At 48.3% G+C, this 16,565-nt stretch overlaps 1 protein-coding gene across 1 annotated transcript in view; it reads right to left on the bottom strand.

The window, feature by feature from the left end:
• Acacb (acetyl-CoA carboxylase beta) overlaps positions 1 to 9,637 on the bottom strand; it is a 117,821-nt gene extending 108,184 nt beyond the window's left edge. The window contains exon 1 of the mRNA XM_048784891.1: positions 9,488 to 9,637. The gene's annotated coding sequence lies outside the window, so the exon portion shown is untranslated. The remainder of the gene's footprint in view (positions 1 to 9,487) is intronic.
• Positions 9,638 to 16,565: the final 6,928 nt, after the last annotated feature.

Raw genomic sequence — 16,565 nt, 5'->3', positions numbered from 1 at the left:
GGGGCTGGCTAAAGGTGGAGCGTATGATGATGGGGGGTGGGGATGAACATGTTCTAAAACTGACCAAGGAGACGGTGAAGACACTGAAAACCACTGACTTCTCCTTCACTCAGGTGAATTGTATGGTTCGTGAATTATGTCTCAATGAAACTGTTAACCTTTTTTAAGATTAAGGTATACAGTTGGCCCTCTGTATCCGTGCATTCCATATCTGCAGATTTAACCGACCGATGAAAAATATCTGGGGAAGGGCTGGGGACATGGCTTAGTGGGTAGAGTGCTTGCCTCGCATGCACAAGACCTGGGTCAAATCCCCAGCACCACAAAAAAATTTTTTAAAAATAGAGGGAAAACATTTGCATCTGCACTAAACAGACGTTTCCCTGAACGATTCTGTGCACAGCTGCCCACAGCATGGCCTTGCGTCAGGCATGTGAGTGGCCTAGAGACGGTGGCCTACGAGGGGAGGAGCGCAGGTCTAGAGGCAGACACACCGTTCTCCATATGGGTGTTGGTATCCACGGCCCTGGTGCATGTCCCACCGTGGGAGGATAAGGGTGTGACTGCTCCTGTCATCCCCCTGCGTCACGTATCACTGTCCCCGCTGTCACCGCAGTCCTGGAGGGAGGAAGGCCCCCTGCCTTGCCTGACACAGGTATGCTGACCACTGGGACACCCCTTAGTGAGACCAGGGGGGCTTCAGTCCCAGGGTCTAGGACCGTGTGTGCAGAGGGGGCTTCTGCGGCTGAATGAGCTCGGATGCTCCGGTGTCTAGCCCTCGCCTCCTCCCTTCACAGACTCTGCTGTTTTAATGAGCACATAATCGTTCCTTGAAGAAAGTACTGTTCAAAAAAACTGGGACCCGAACATATCTCAACAACTTCTGAACCAGTTTTGCAAGCTGGCATGTGGCTCAGAGGGGCAGCGCTTGCCCAGCAGGCACGAGGCCCTGGGCCATCCCCAGCATCGCAAAAAAAAAGAATGACCCCTTCTGCCACATTGTATGCCAGAGGAGTCACAACAGGGCCACAAAGCTGCAGCCGATGGCTGTGGTATCTCAATGGCACTGTCTTGTCATTTCAACACACTGTTCTGAAGCGAAGTGGAAAAGTTCTCAAGATTTCCTGGAAATGACCCAAGTACTTTTTGAACATTTTTGGCGGCAGAATTGCTGAAATGTTGGCAAGGGTATTTTTCTAGGTAACACACAGGGTCAGAGGGGTTTTGTTTTTTTTTTTTAATCTTTTAAGATCAAGTTTCTTTTTTGGGGGGATGGGTACCTGGGATTGAACTCAGGGGCCCTCAACCACTGAGCCACACCCCCAGCCCTATTTTATATTTTATTTAGAGACAGAGCCTCACTGAGTTGCTTAGCCATTGCTGAGGCTGGCTTTGAATTCGAGATCCTCCTGCCTCAGCCTCCCCAGACGTATGCCCCCTTAATGGCCCAAGTTTCTCCTTAAAGAAAAGTTTGTCAAAGGTGGTTCTACATCACTTAATATACCACATTAACAGAACAAATTAAAAAATCCACACAATCATCTCAATCAGTGCAAAAAAAAAAACATTTGAATAAAACCAACACCCTTTCATGACAAAAACATTCAGAAAAACAGGAACAGAAGGGGAGCTCAAAATAATAAAAAGTGGCGCTGGGGCTGGGGCTGGGGCTGAGTGGCAGAGCGCTTAGCTAGCACGTGTGAGGCACTGGGTTAGATCCTTAGCACCACATAAAAATAAATAAAATAGGGCTGGGGATATGGCTCAAGCGGTAACACCCTCGCCTGGTATGCTCGGGGCCCTGGGTTCGATCCTCAGCACCACATAAAAATAAAACAAAGATGTTGTGTCCACCGAAAACTAAAAAATAAATATTAAAAAAAAATTCTCTCTCTCTCTTAAGTAAATAAAGGCATTCTGTCCATCTACAACTACAAAAAGAAAATTTTTTAAATAATAAAAAGTGGCTGGGTGTGGTGTTGCATACCAGAGACTTGGGAGACTGCAAGTTCAAGGCCAATGTCAGCAACAAGACTCTTTTTCCAAATAGAAAATAAAAGGGGCTGGGGATGTGGCTCAGTGATAAAGCACCTCTGGGTTCAACTCCAGTACTTCCCCCCCACACACAAAAATGAATAAATAAAATTAATTTATGGGGCTGGGGATGTGGCTCAAGCGGTAGCGCGCTCGCCTGGCATGCGTGCGGCCCGGGTTGGATCCTCAGCACCACATACAAACAAAGATGTTGTGTCCGCCAAAAACTAAAAAATAAATATTAAAATTCGCTCTCAAAAAAAATTAATTTATGAAAAACAGCTAACATCATACTCAAGACAGCTTTCCTCCACAGATAGGAACAAGACAAGTGTGCCCACTTCACCACTCCTAGTCAACACTGTACTAGAAGTGCTAGACAGAGCTATTAGATAAGAAAAACAAATGAAAAGCATCCTTGAAAAGGAAGAAGAAAACTATTTCTATTTTCAGAAGATGTGTATAGAAACACACACATACTACTGGAGGTAATAAAAATTTTTTTAAAAATATGTAGATGTAAATGGACAGAATGCCTTTATTTTATTTGCTTTTTATATATACATATATTTTAGTTGTCAATGGACCTTTATTTTTATATATTGATACGCAGTGCTGAGAATCAAACCCAGTGCCTCACACATGCTAGGTGAGCACTCTGTTACTGAGCCACAGCCCCAACCAGAGGTAATAAAATTTTAAGCTAAGTTGTAGGATACAATATCAGCATGTGACACTTGGTTGTTATATTCTATATATCAGCAATTAACAATCTGAAAAGGAAAGTAAGAATAGAATCACATTTACCACAGCATCTGGAAGAATAAAATACCTGGGAATAAATTTAACCAAGGAAGTGAAGATCTGTACATTAAAAACTACAAAACATTGCTGAAATAATTTTTAAAAAGACTTAAATAAAAAGACATGATGAGGGGCTGGGATTGTGGCTCAGAGGAAGAGTGCTTGCCTAGCATGTGTGAGGCACTAGGTTCCATCCTCAGCACCACTAAAAATAAAATAAAGGTACTGTGTCCATCTACAACTAAAAAATAAATATTAAAAAAATACATGAAGAGCTCCTAGACTGGAAGATTCGCTATTGTAAAGATGACCACACTAAACCAGGAGCAGTGGAGCACACCTGTCATCCCAGCGACTCAGCATCTGGAAGAATAAAATACCTGGGAATAAATTTAACCAAGGAAGTGAAGATCTGGACATGTGTGCCATTCCAGTGTACATTGGTCTTCCTCTTCCTGTAAGCAGCCTGAGGTGATCTGTGAAGAAAATGGTTTGCTGCCAGGTGAGGTGGCACATGCCAATATTCCCAGTGGCTCGGGAGGCTGAGGCAGGAGGATGGCGAGTTCAAAGCCAGCCTCAGCAATGGGAAGGCACTAAGCAATTCAGTGAGACCCTGTTTCTAAATAAAATACAAAAAAGGGCTAGGGATGGGGCTCAGTGGTCGAGTGGCACTGAGTTCAATCCCAAGTGCAAAAAAAAAAAAAGAAAGAAAATAGTTTGCTACTCTCTTGACCCAGAAAAACTCCATGAAATCATGCAAATCAAGAGGTTCAAATCTTCACGTTCATTTTAAGAACACCCATGAGACTGCGTAGGCCATCAAGGGTATGCATATATGAAAAGCCACCAAGTACCTGAAAGATGTCACCTTAAAGAAGCCATATGTGCCATTCCAGTATACAGTGGTGGAGTTGGGAGGTGTGCCCAGGCCAAACAGTGGGGTTGGACGCAGGGTTGGTGGCCTCAAAAGAGTGCTGAATTATTGCTGCACATGCTTAAAAATGCAGAGAAGGTAGGTTCTCTGGTCACTGAACATCCAGGTGAACAGTGCACCCGAGACATGACCTGGTGGTCGGATTAACCCACACTGAGCCCCCTGCCACATTTCAATGATCCTCACTGCAAAAGGACACACTGTTTCTAAACCAGAAGTGGAGGTAGCACAGAAGACAAAGGAGGAAAGGAAAACACGGCACAGGAATAAACTCACATAAAATAAATGCAAAGAAAAGTGAGGAGGAGGAGGAGGAGGAGGAGAAGAAGAAGAAGGACTCCTCTAGAATTTATTTATAACATTTATCTAAAAATTACCATGATGGTATATTGGTTGCTCGATTGAAGTTTCTGATAGGTGATCCCCCTCTGGGATGGTGGGACTTACAGGGTTAAAAAAGAAGAACCAAGTGAGAGGACTTACATTTCCTAATTTCAGAACTTAAGGCAAAGTTACAGTAAACAAAACAGTGTGGCAATGGCATAAAGATGGACCAGTGGAATAGAATCAATTGCAAACATACCCCTGCTCTACAGCCAATGTACTCTTTCTTTAATTTTTTCTGTACCAGGGATTGAACCCAGAGACAATTAACCACTGTGCCACATCCCCAGAGAGAGAGAGAGAGAGAATTCTTTCTTTAATATTCATTTTCTAGTTTTTCGGCAGACACAACATCTTTGTATGTGGTGCTGAGGATCGAACCCGGGCCGCACGCATGCCAGGCCAGCGCGCAACCGCTTGAGCCACATCCCCCAGCCCCAGCCATTTTTAATATTATATTTAGAGTTAAGGTCTCATTGAATTGCTTAGGGCCTCACTAAGTTGCTGAGGCTGGCCTTGAACCTGTGATCCTCCTGCCTCAGCCTCCTGAGCCACTGGGATTACAGGTATAATCACCACTGCGCCCAGCCGGCCATTTATTTTTGACAAGTACATTAAGATCACTCTATGGTGAAAGAAGAGTCTCAGCTGGATTCCCACATGCAGAAGAATGAGGCTGGAACCTGATTTTATATGATATAGAATAAATAATTAACTCACAATGTATCAAAGACCTAAATATAAGAGCTGAAAGCATAAAACTCATAGCTGAAAACAGGGATTTGACAAGAAACCCTGGATTTGATGATGGAATCTTAAACAGAACACTGAAGGCAAGAACATCCTAAGAACAAATAGATAGACCAGACTGGCTGAAAATAAGAACTTTTGAGATTCATAGAACACTATCAAGAAATTTAAAAGGTGACTTGGGGTGTAGCTCAGTGGAGAGCTCTTGTCTAGCAATCACGAGGCCCACAGGGTTCAATCCCTAGCACCACATGTACACAAAGAAAAAAAAATTGAAAAGACAGAACTACAGAATGGGAGAAATGTTTGCAAACCATATATCTGCTAAGGATCTAGTGTCCTAAATATATAAAGAACTCCTACAACTCAACAACAAAAAGATAAACAACACAATTTTTATTTTATTTATTTTTATTTGTTTATTTATTTATTGAACCCAGTGGCACTTTACCACTGAGTTATATCTCTAGCCCTTTTCAGTTTTTATTTTGAGACAGATTCTTACTAAGTGCCCAGTCTGGCCTCTAACTTGTCATCCTCCTGACTCAGCCTCCTGAGTGGCTGGGTTTACAGGCATACACCACTGTGCCCATCACAAGGCAATTTTTAAATGGGCAAAAGATCTGAATAGACAGACATTTCTTTAAGAAAATATATAAATGGTCAATAAGAACATGAAGTTATTTTATTCAACATCCTTAGTCATAGGGAAATACAAATCAAAACTATAGTGACATACCACTAGAATAACCATAGTCCCAAAAGGAAAATAGGAGAAGGAAGCAAGGGTTGGGGAGAGGGAGAGAAAACTTGGACACGTGCTGGTTTGGACGACGGCCCCCCGAGGCACTGTCCTTAGGGTGATGCTATTGGGAGGCTCAGGGACCTTTTGGAAGTGGGACCTCTTGGGAAGAACATAGGTCACTGGGAATATGCCCTTGAAGGGGACGGCAGGGCCCTGGCCTGGCCTGTCTTACTCTGTTTCCTGGTTCTTGGAGTGAGTGGTTTGCTCCCCATGGGCTCCTGCCCTGATGGCTGCCTTGTCAGGGGCCCAGGGCAGGCTAGGAACGTAGCTCAGAGGTAGAGCACTCACCTAGCATGCCTGAGGCCATGGGTTTGGTCCCCAGCACATTAAAATCAAGTGTGTGCACACACATACAAAACAAACAAATAGAGGTCCACAGCAATTAGGGCCACTTGATCTTGGACCGGAACTCAAAAACCATGAGCCAAAATAAACCTTTTCTCTTTATAACATATTGCCTCAGGTATTTCCTTATAGTGAAGAAAGCTGATTAGTATATATATGAAGACAGTAAGTGTTGGTGAGGACATACAGAAGTTGGAACCCTTGTCCATTGTCGGTGGGAATTTAAAGTGTCGCAGCTACTATGGAAAAGAGTTTGCGTGGTTCCTTAAAAAGACAGACACATAACTGCCATAAGATCCAGCAACCTCACTCCTAGCTATATCCCCCACCAAATTAGAAAGAGGTACTTCAACATGTGCAGCAGTGCTGTAGGTTTCTTTCTGAGGCCCAAGCCTGTTCTCATGCCAGGATTTCTCAATTTGGGTATAACAAACATTTGGGGCTACAAAATTCTTTGTGTCGTGGGACTGGCCTGCGTAATACTGTGGGCTGAACAGTGTCCCTGGCTTCTTCCCATTACATGCCAGCAGCCTCTACTCCCACTGTTGTGACAATCCAAAATGTCCCCAGATGTTGACAAATGTCCCATGTGGGGCAAAATGTCACTGTGTTAGCACCTACGCCTCTCCGTCTCCCTCCTGCTCCTAGTGGTCAACTGGAAGCTTCTGGGGCTTAGGGTGTGTTTTTTATTACTATTTCTATTGCACTTAGTAAGCTATCAAAAAAAAAAGTTGAACCTCAGCAAGAAAGGTCAGAGCCCTGAAAACTGCTAGCTCACCCATGCCCCCAGGAAAAAATCTGAAATTGGTGCTTGGCAAGGGCATTGCCACAAAGGTTGCGAAAGCTACCCTGGCTTTCCCGGAGGTCCAGCAGGCTCATCCTCCCCAGGCTCCAGGCGGGCAGGGTGGAAGGTCCTCCTAGCTCTGGCTTTGGCAGAGTGGCAGTCCCCTCTCACACCCTCTGCTGGTCACACTGGCCAAGCACTTTTACAACCCTGGTCAACCTGCCTGACCCAGTTAGCTGGCAGGCACAGACGTCTGTCCTGATGACATGGATGTCACCATATTTGTCTGTTTTCCCTGACTGGTGGGGTGGCCCTTTCGGGATCCTCGTGCCCAGCTCCGTGCCTGGCATACAGCAGGTGTCTGACAAGCGCGTGCTGAGTGAGAGTCCAAATCCATGCCCACACACTGAGCCCAGCCAAGGGCTTGACCCAAGCTGCCCTTTAGACTTTAGGGTCTCGTGTCTGAAGTTACATTTAGGGATGACAGGAGCGTGGACCGGGAGTCCAGTCTTCTGAGCGCTCTGGACCGAGAGTTACCTGTACATGTGGCCAACGTTAGGCAAGTTTTAAATGTTTATTTTTGAAATTGTGCAAAATAAGAAATAGCAACAGCATGCAATCAGTAGTGGACATCCTGCCACCCCAAAGGAAAACAGTAAAACGAAAAACTTCTGATCTTACTGAGAAAAGAGCCAAATTGGACGGCCGCAGCGCAGGATGGGTGAGCCCTGAGAACCCATGTTTTACATGGATCCCCACTGGAAAGGTGATCTGATGGTGCAAGTTTTGAAGGATGCAAGTTCTTTGTTCTAGAATTAGCTGGATGGAGAGCTATGGTTTGGATCTGATTCTAGTGTGTCCCTCAGAGTTTCATGTGTTAGAGTCCTGGTCCTCAGCGTGGTGATTTTGGAAGGTGGTGGGACCTTTAAGGGGTGGGGCCTAAGGTGACTAATTATTAGGTCATGGTGGGGCCCTTGGAAGGGATTTGTGCTGGTCTGGTAGAGTCAGTTGAAAAAAAAAAAAAAAACCAAGCCTAGGGCTGGGGATGTGGCGGAGTGAGGGAGTGCTCACCTGCTTACCTGCTCACCTAGCATGTGCAAGTCCCTGGGTTCCATCCCCAGTATGGTGAGGGGAAGACCCCCTGAATCTCTCTGGCTTCCTATCTTGCCATGTGATCTTCCACCATGATGCCACCTGCCATGTTGTGATGCAGCCAGAAGGCCCTCGCCAGGGGCCAAGCAGATGCTGGCACCATGCTCTTAGATCTCATGAACTAAATAAACCTGTTTTCTTTTTAAAGTGTCCTGCATCTGGTATTTTGTTATAGTGAGAGAAAATGGACTAAGACAGATGGGGGGGGGTGCCTGAAGAGAAAAGGGGAGTGGATGGGCAGATGGTCAGACTTAGGCATGGCAGGCGATTGAGGGACGGTCAGTGAAGCTGCCACATTTGAAACTGGAAGCTCTGTAAGTAGAGCGACCAGCTCTACATGTGGCCAACGTTAGGCAAGTTTTAAATGTTTAAATTTAAACACGGTTTAGCCTTCTTTCTCACTCTGCAACCCTTTAAGATCTGCTGCTATTCTGATGGGGAACAGTGGATCTCATGAAAATCCCAACCCACCTTTGGAGAACCTTTTCCAAGTGAGTACACACAGACAGATGAGGGAACTGTCTGAGAGAGCTACCAGACTCTCTGCCTCATTTCCTCCTCTATAAAATAGGGATTCTACCTCTTGCCCTATTTACCTGCCTCGCAGTTGCCCTTCAAATAACACCTGCACAGACATAGCCACCGAGCTCCCCAGGCTCCTCACCACCACCCACCTCCAATCCTCAGAATGACCTCCTGGACATCACAGCTGTTCTGCGGTCATGATTTTACATCCACTCTACCATTAGGTGAACTGTGGCTCAGGGAAGCTCAGTAACTTGCGCTGGCTCAAATCCTGGCCCAACATTCCTGACCTTTCCTGTTTCCCTCGCACTGAAAGTGGATACAAATCGATTCCATAAGGAATCATCACCCACACCACGGTCTGATCCGGTTCAAGCTGGAGCAGGTGGACGCGTAGACAGCCAGGCCAGACCTGGGCCACGACCCCGAGTGAGCCCTGTTCTGCTGGTTTCAGTCCATGAGCAGCAAAACCCAGACACCTGCTCCCAAGGAGCCTCTGTGCACCTGACCATGCCCCAGCTGTTGCCTGGTTATGTCTCTGAGATAACCCACTGAGCCGGGCACCAGATGCAGCCACAGCTGTTTTTCTTTCTCTTTTTGCACCGCTGGGGATGGAACCCAGAGCCTCCCACATGTAAGGTGAGAGAGGGCTCTCCCACAGAACTGTGGCCCAGCCCTGCTACTTCTTGCAGATCAATTCAGGTGGCAGCCGCCTGGTGCCAGAGTCATCGTGGCTTTGCTGTGACACAAAACCTCTGGGCTCAACAAGCGCTGGCCAGCTGCCAACCACCGTGGTGTGGGGGAGGGGAGCTGGGGGGGTTGGCAGGCTGTTGCCCTTGCACCCCTCACCAAATACACGGCCAGGTCTTCAAGGGACAGAGGGGACACAATGTCCCCATCCAGCCATCCCCTTTCCCACTTGGATTTTTCCTCTCCCCCAGTTTAAGTCCTGAGCGCTTCTGCCACTTACCGTCCCTGGGGACGCGGCCACCGGCTCCATTCTCATGTGAGTCTGACAGGCGCCCACAGGGTGACTAAGGGAACCCGCCTGTGGAGTGTCACCTTTCAGTGGGAGGCGGGTGGTGTGCTGCATCAGGCCACAGGGGAGGGGCTTGGATGGCCGCTCCAGCCGCTGTGGTGAGTGTTCCCCAGTGCACCCTTATCTGTCACCCGCAACTGGAAGCCATCTGTGAAGGTCCCGGCTCAGCCCTCACCTGACTTAGCTCCAGGTCTCAGAGGCCATCTGCGCTTACTGGCTGGCCAGCCTCCAGGGCCACCGCCCTCTGGCTTGCCACATTCCTGTACTTTAGCCTACTTTGCTTCTCATGCAATTGTCCCCTTGCCCAATCTGCGACTCTGGATTAGGTTCTAAATGCTCCCGTCCTTACGAGGGCCTGGGGAGACAGGAAACGGGACCGGGCTCTGCGTTCACCCGTCAGACACCCGTGGGCCCCGGAGGGAGGGCTCGGCACGACCTGGGCCTGACCACGCTGGGCAGGATGCAAAGAGAAGTGCTAGGATCGGAACAGAGTGGGTGGCCGAGGACATTCCAGCTGGGGGAAGGTGGCGCAAGGTCCTTTTGCAAGCCCTAAAACTGATAGGGAGAAGTCAATGTGACTGCGGGCCGAGAAGGTGCCTGGAGAGGACACCGACCTGCCCCCAGACGGTGCCGCCGGCCCCGCCCACAGTGCGCCATAAGCTGTCTGCTCCAATCCGCAGCCCAGCGCAAGGCAACGCAGGGACTGTCTGGCCACGCGCCTTTGATTTACAGAGGAGCAGAGGCCGCCCCAGGACTAGGGCCAAGAGCCCCAGCTCCAGGGTGGCACTCTATCTATACCAAGACAGTACTGGCAGCAAAAGCCAACTGTCCCTGGGCACCCTGCTTGGTTCCCTGGAAACGGTCCTGGTTCACATCTCAGCTCTGCCACCCACAAGTTGGTAAGGCTTGGGCAAGTAAAATGCCCTCTCTGATCCTCCGTCTCCTCATCTGCAAAACGGGGATAAGGACAGTACCTACATCCTGGGATGGTGGAGAGTTCAGTGGGACGGCTCGCGCTGCACAGTGCTGAGTTTGCAGCTGCACCCTGCCCATGATGGCCACTCCCCATCCACACTCAGAGGCTCAGGCAGGATGTGATGCCCTGTCACCAAGGGAGAGTTATCACAGGCAAATCACATCCTCTTTCTGAAGCTCTGAGTCCCATCTAGAAAAGACACTTTGCAGAATTATTGTGAGCATCAACCAGATTTGCTCAGTCAACAACCTTCCCCTTCAAGGCACAGCAAAACCAAGGAGGAGGCAGGAGGGCAACCAGTGGACCTTGGTGGTGCATGCCTGTCATCCCAGTGGCTTGGGAGGCTGAGACAGGAGGATCGCAGGTTCAAAGCCAGGCCCTAAGTAACTTGGTGAGGCCCTGCCTCTTTAAAAAAAAAAAAAAAAACAAAGCCGAGAGGAAGCTGTCCTCTCCAGGACCCAAACTAGGCCAGCCGGCCTGGAGCTGGGACGAGGGTAGGACAGGGATGGCAACGGCAGCAGACAGCACCAGGCAGGGTCTTGAGGTAAGCCTCCTTCTGGGGGCAAGGAGGGCCTGCAATAACCAGGCAAAGGGCTCAGGCGCCACAGCCTTGGCTAAAATCACAGCTCCACCCCGTACAGGAGAAGTGGCCGTAAGCCTCGGTTTCCCCACCTGGGAAATGGGAACAGTAACAGTGCCAATTTCAGCAGAGCAGCTGTTGGACTGGTTCAATGGGCGAAAGCTGAGCCTGGCATAAAGGAAGCTCAGAGCCAGGCATGGCTGTCAGGACGGATGTGCGGACGGCCCTCGGGAAACAGGGACCTTAATGCAACGCTCTACTCTGATGTCATTGCTACGGGATGGGTTACCTCTGCCACCAGCTGGCCCTGGCCCTGCTGACTGAGGGCCTCTTAGTAACCTGCAGTCCTGGGGCAGGAGCGTTGCACCATCCAGCATGACAATGAGAGGAGTGGGGTAACAGCAAGAGGTGGGCTAAGACTTGGGACTCCCTAGTCGATCAGCAAGTGATCTCCGCAGTAGAGGCCCTGCCACCTGCTCGCCACTGAGCCACAGCCTCCCCATGGGGACAGCATCGGTTTTGAGGCTGATCCAGGGCTTTCCACCACCTTTGGGATCTGGGTGCAAATGTTGGGGGAAATTGATGAAGCCCTGGGGGCAATCTGCCTTTCTAAACAGGGGCCAGCGATCCTCCCCATGCCCCTGCCGGCCCCTTTCAGATATCAATGCAAAAACAGTTCTAGATATAGTGTCCAGAGGTGAGGGCTTGGCAATGTCACCAGCCAGGTGACAGTGTTGGAATGGCAGTGTCGGAACGGCAGCTCTCCAACAAGGCTAACCTCCTCAGGGCCTGGAAGGACTAAATCAATGAGAGTGTGCTCTCAGAAGAGCTTGCAGGTCACACAGGCAAAGGTCATCAATGGCAGTCTCAAGGGTCACTTCAGGTTACTAATGAACAGGGATGCAGAGATTCTAGGTGCAGGGAGAGAATCTGCAGGGTGGCCTGACCCTCAGGAGCCTTGCTGGAATCATAGTTTACAATCTGATAAAGTGAGAGTGGGTCAGCCTCTTGGATTAATGTATCAAAAATTAATTTAAGGGCCGGGTTGTGGCTCAGTGGTAACGTGCTTGCCTAGCATGTGTGAGGCCCTGGGTTCAATTCTCAGCACCACATATAAATAAATGAATAAAATAAAAAGTCCTTCAACAACTAAAATTTTAAATTTTTTAAATTAATTTAAGGGGTTGGAGATGTAGCTCAGTGGTAGAATCCTTCCCTACCACATGCGGGGTCCTGGGTTCCATCTCTGTCACCACAAAATCGTCATCATCTAAGTCATTTCTGAGTTTGAACCCTATGGTTAATACAGTGAACTGGTCAGAGTATGGGATCTGCAGCCAAGTTCTCTTTCATTGCTGCATGACCTTGAGCAGTTTATTCTCTACCTGTGAGTGCGTACATGGTTTTCTCATGTACGTGGTGGAGATGTCAGGCCGTCTTCCCCATAGTGTAGGTGAGCTTCAAGTGAACCAATTTAAGTCAAGCAAACAATGAAAGCAAGTTTGCCATGGTTGATGGCACTCACCAGTGTTGCAGGCTTTGTGCTAAGCACTTAAAGATCAAGTTCACGCCACTGTTTTCTCTCACTCAGGCCATTGCACAAGCTTCCCGACAGCTGCCTGCCCCCAGCCTTATCCCTCCAGACCTCTGGGTACAGAAGAGCCATAAAGATGTTGTGAGAGTTCACAGGCACCCTCGTGTCCTGATTATGGTTTCTAAGTACTCTTCCCATTGAAAGGGACCTGACCCCTTGGAGAAATGGCTGATGTGACCGCCATTGTCAGGGGCAGAGATGTTACATGGCCAACAGAGATAACTTGTCCTGCCTGAAAGCAAGGAGCTTCCAGAAGTTTGTCCTGCTAAGGGCCCTAAAACAATGATGATGGCAGTGGATTGAAAAACATCAAGTATCTTTTCACAAATCAGGAAGTCACAATGTCACTCAAAACAATCTCACTGACACCTGTGGAAACCTCAACAGCAACTCATTATTAAAACAAAACGAAACAAACTAACTTTACCATAGGGACTGTTTCAGGGTGACCAAATGCTTGATGAAAGTCATGTTTATGGAACAATGACAGCTAGTAGGTGCAGGGCTGATGGGAGCAGAAACTCACCATTTGCAACCAATAATAAAATAATATGGGGCTGGGATTGTGGCTCAGTGGTTGAGCACAAGACTTGCGCCTCTAAGGCCCTGGGCTCGATCCTCAGCAACACATGAAAATAAATAAAGGTGTTGTGTCCATCTACAACTAAAAAAATAAAATAATAATAACCTAGGCTTGGCTAACCAATGATTCGCAGAACCACTGGTGAAGGGGTGATGGAGAACATTCTGAGGGGGTTCAGGTCGATATCCCATCCCTCGAGTGAGGAAACCGGACGCCACATTCTTGCTGTGATAGGGTTGGAAACAGAGCGACACCTCTCGAGCTCTCTCTCCAAGGATGTGCACCTGATTTTGAGTCAAGCCCCTGGGCCTAAGTACTAAGCATAGAGGGACATGTTAAGTGACACTTGGGAAATGTGATCAGCCAAATGCAGAATGTAGAAAATTCTACAAGACAAAAAAAACCCAGCTTTTTCAGTCAGTAATTGGCACTTAATAAAGGTGTGGTGACAATCAGAGCTTAATAGACCTCGTGTGGGTCCTGACTTGAAATAATTAAAGATCAATTTGAGAGAATTGGAGGACAGTTGAGCATGCAGCAGGTGCAGTCAGCTGTCCACACCCGTGGGTTCCACATCCTCAGACTCAACCACGCATTGAAATATTTAAAAAAAAAAGTTATTTTCTGTTTTCATCATTCCCTAACCAACACAGTATAACAACTATTCATACAGCACTTACATTATGCTAGGGATTATAGATAATCTAAGTGATTTTCTTTTGGGGGAGGACTGGAGATTGAACCCAGACATGCTCTACCACTGAGCCTCATCCTCCAGCCTTTGCATTTTTTATTTTGAGAGAGGGTCTCACCAAGTTGCTGCAGCTGGCCTTGACCTTGAGATCCTCCTGCCTCAGCTTCTCAAGTTACTAGGGAATTACAGGGGTGTGACACAGTGCCCGGCTACACTGTGCCATTTTATATAAGGAACTTGGGCTTCTGTGGATTTGGTATCCTTGGACAGGGAAAGGGAGGGGTTCTGGAACCAATCCATTCCAGATCCCAAGGGACGCTTCTTCTAGATTAAGGAACTATCACTGGGTTGGAGACCCTTTTGGTGACGTATGGTTTTAAAAATCCTCATCTCTTCTAGACATAGGTACTAAAATATTTGTGGGCAGAAAGCTATCTGGCTGAGATTTTCAAAATATTGCAGAAAAACAGAACTCTAGTTAATGATAAATATGCTGAAGTATTTGAGAGGTAAAGATACGAATGACTACAATTTATATGAAATGCATAAAAAATGTGGATAGAAGGACAGACATGAGGGAGAGCAAATATAGTAAGATGTCACCGGGAGAATCCAAGCAGTGGGAGCACGGGCAGTCACTGTGAAATTCTTTTCAACTGTTGTATGTTTGAAATAGTCATAATAAAAATGCCAGGAAACTAAATAGAGGGGAGAAAAGCCAGTGTGTGGGCAGATGAAACACCAAGAACAGGCCATCGGTGATCACTGAGGTAAGAACTGAGGTGAGCACATGAGCATTCGCTGTTATTCTCCCCAGCCCTGGATGCAAAGTTTAAAGCTCGCGTTTGTGTGGACCACCAAGCAAACACCTCCTAAAATGGAATGCCCGGCATCCTGCCCACAGAGCTAACCGTGAACACAAGTAGCTAATACGTCCTGGTTCTCACTGCGCTGGGCTCTGTCTTAGGGTTAGGGTTGTTATCTCGTGTCACCCTGTGAGACCAATTCCGTGGAAGTACCAGTCCCTTACTGAAAAGGGAACTTGGGGTTAAAGGTACCCAGCCGCCCTGACAGGATGCAGCAACTGAATTTCAGCTTTTCAATGGTTTCTCATTGTGTTGCTTCCCACGGTCCACAGGGCCCTGGTCATTTGGGGCCTCCAAATCCCTCTGCACATGCTGCCTGGAATGTTCCGGAATATTCTTCCCTCTCTGGCCGTCCCCTCTCCACACCCTTATCTGTTGTCTCTTGCTCTTTTTACTGTCTTTGGCATCCATGTTGCCAGTCCAGACCTGTCCTGACCCTCCACAGTCTGTCTTATTCCCAATGACATGTCCCTTTTCTTCCTGCCACTCATCAAGGCCGACGTGACCATGGCTTCAATGCACTCAATGATCTCCACCGTGGACTGCAGGCTTCCTGAGGGCAGGGGTAGGCTCTTGGAACACAGAAGGGGCAGCATGGGCTTGTTGGATGCTGACTCTAGCTGGGCGTGTCGGGTGCCCAGCCCATCGCCCTCCTGGAGGATCCTCCCTCCCATGGAGTCCCCACGGGCGTGAATGTCAAGGTGTGGCACTGGGCTCATGGCTCCTTGGTCTCTACCTCCTAGGACTTATCACAGGTAGTCTTGTGGGTCACTGTCACAATATACCAGACTCCCCAACAGGAAGGTGAGCTCAGTGAGACTAGACAGGGCTTGAAACCCAGATGGGCCGGGTGAGTGGTGCTCTCCTGTAGTCCCAGAGACTTGAAAGGCCGAATCTGGAGCATCGCAAGTTCAAGTCCAGCCTTAGCAACTTGGCAAGGCCCTAAGCAATTTAGTGAGACCCTGTCTCAAAATAAAACACAAAAAAGGGCTGGGGATATAGCTCAGCAGTAAAGTGCCCCTGGGCTAAATCCCCAGTACCAAAAAACAAATAAGGCCAGATGGGCCCAGGTGTGTCACCAACTCCTGATTCCCTCTTGCCCCATTTCTAGCAAGCTGGCATTCGAAAAACAACTCTGAAAAGAGGGTTCCTGAAAAGGCAGCGCATTCCCACGGAGGCACTGAGCAGGCCCTGGACAAGCAAAAGCCTGTTGAATAATAATAAAAGCCAATGTTTGTCGCACTCTTGCTACACGTGAGTCCTGGGCTGTGCTCTTTATGCTGTCCCTTTGAATGGCCACAAGAACTCTGATGTGTGTGCTCTCACTTTACAAATGAGGACACAAGGCCCAGAGGGGGCGTCTGCTGGACAGGGTCACATCGAGGTGAAGCGGCAGAGCTGGGGCTGCGATGGCATGTGCACGTGTTCTTGTCAACGTTTTCTGAGATCAAGTGCCACAGGCTGTGGCAGATCTGAGTCACTCCAGCTTCTTCTCCCTGGCGGACTCCTCCAGCACCCTCCAGCACCCGGAGTCGAGCGCCACTCACTCACCCACTCACCCACCCAAGCCCTGCTCAAGAGCTCCAGCCTGTGGCCTTTGTCCAGTCCTCACCAGCCCCCAGATGGTGCAAGGAGTGAGGAAGGCGCTGGGGGCTTAATGTCCCCCTGGAGTGGCATGGGTCAGTCCTGAAAGATGGTCCCCACCTCTGTCAAAAA

Source organism: Marmota marmota, unplaced genomic scaffold (assembly GCF_001458135.2).
Source record: "Marmota marmota marmota unplaced genomic scaffold, marMar, whole genome shotgun sequence".
Taxonomy (NCBI): Eukaryota; Metazoa; Chordata; class Mammalia; order Rodentia; family Sciuridae; genus Marmota; species Marmota marmota.
The sequence above is the reverse complement of the archived record's forward strand: the minus strand, read 5'-3'. Positions and strand labels throughout refer to the sequence as shown.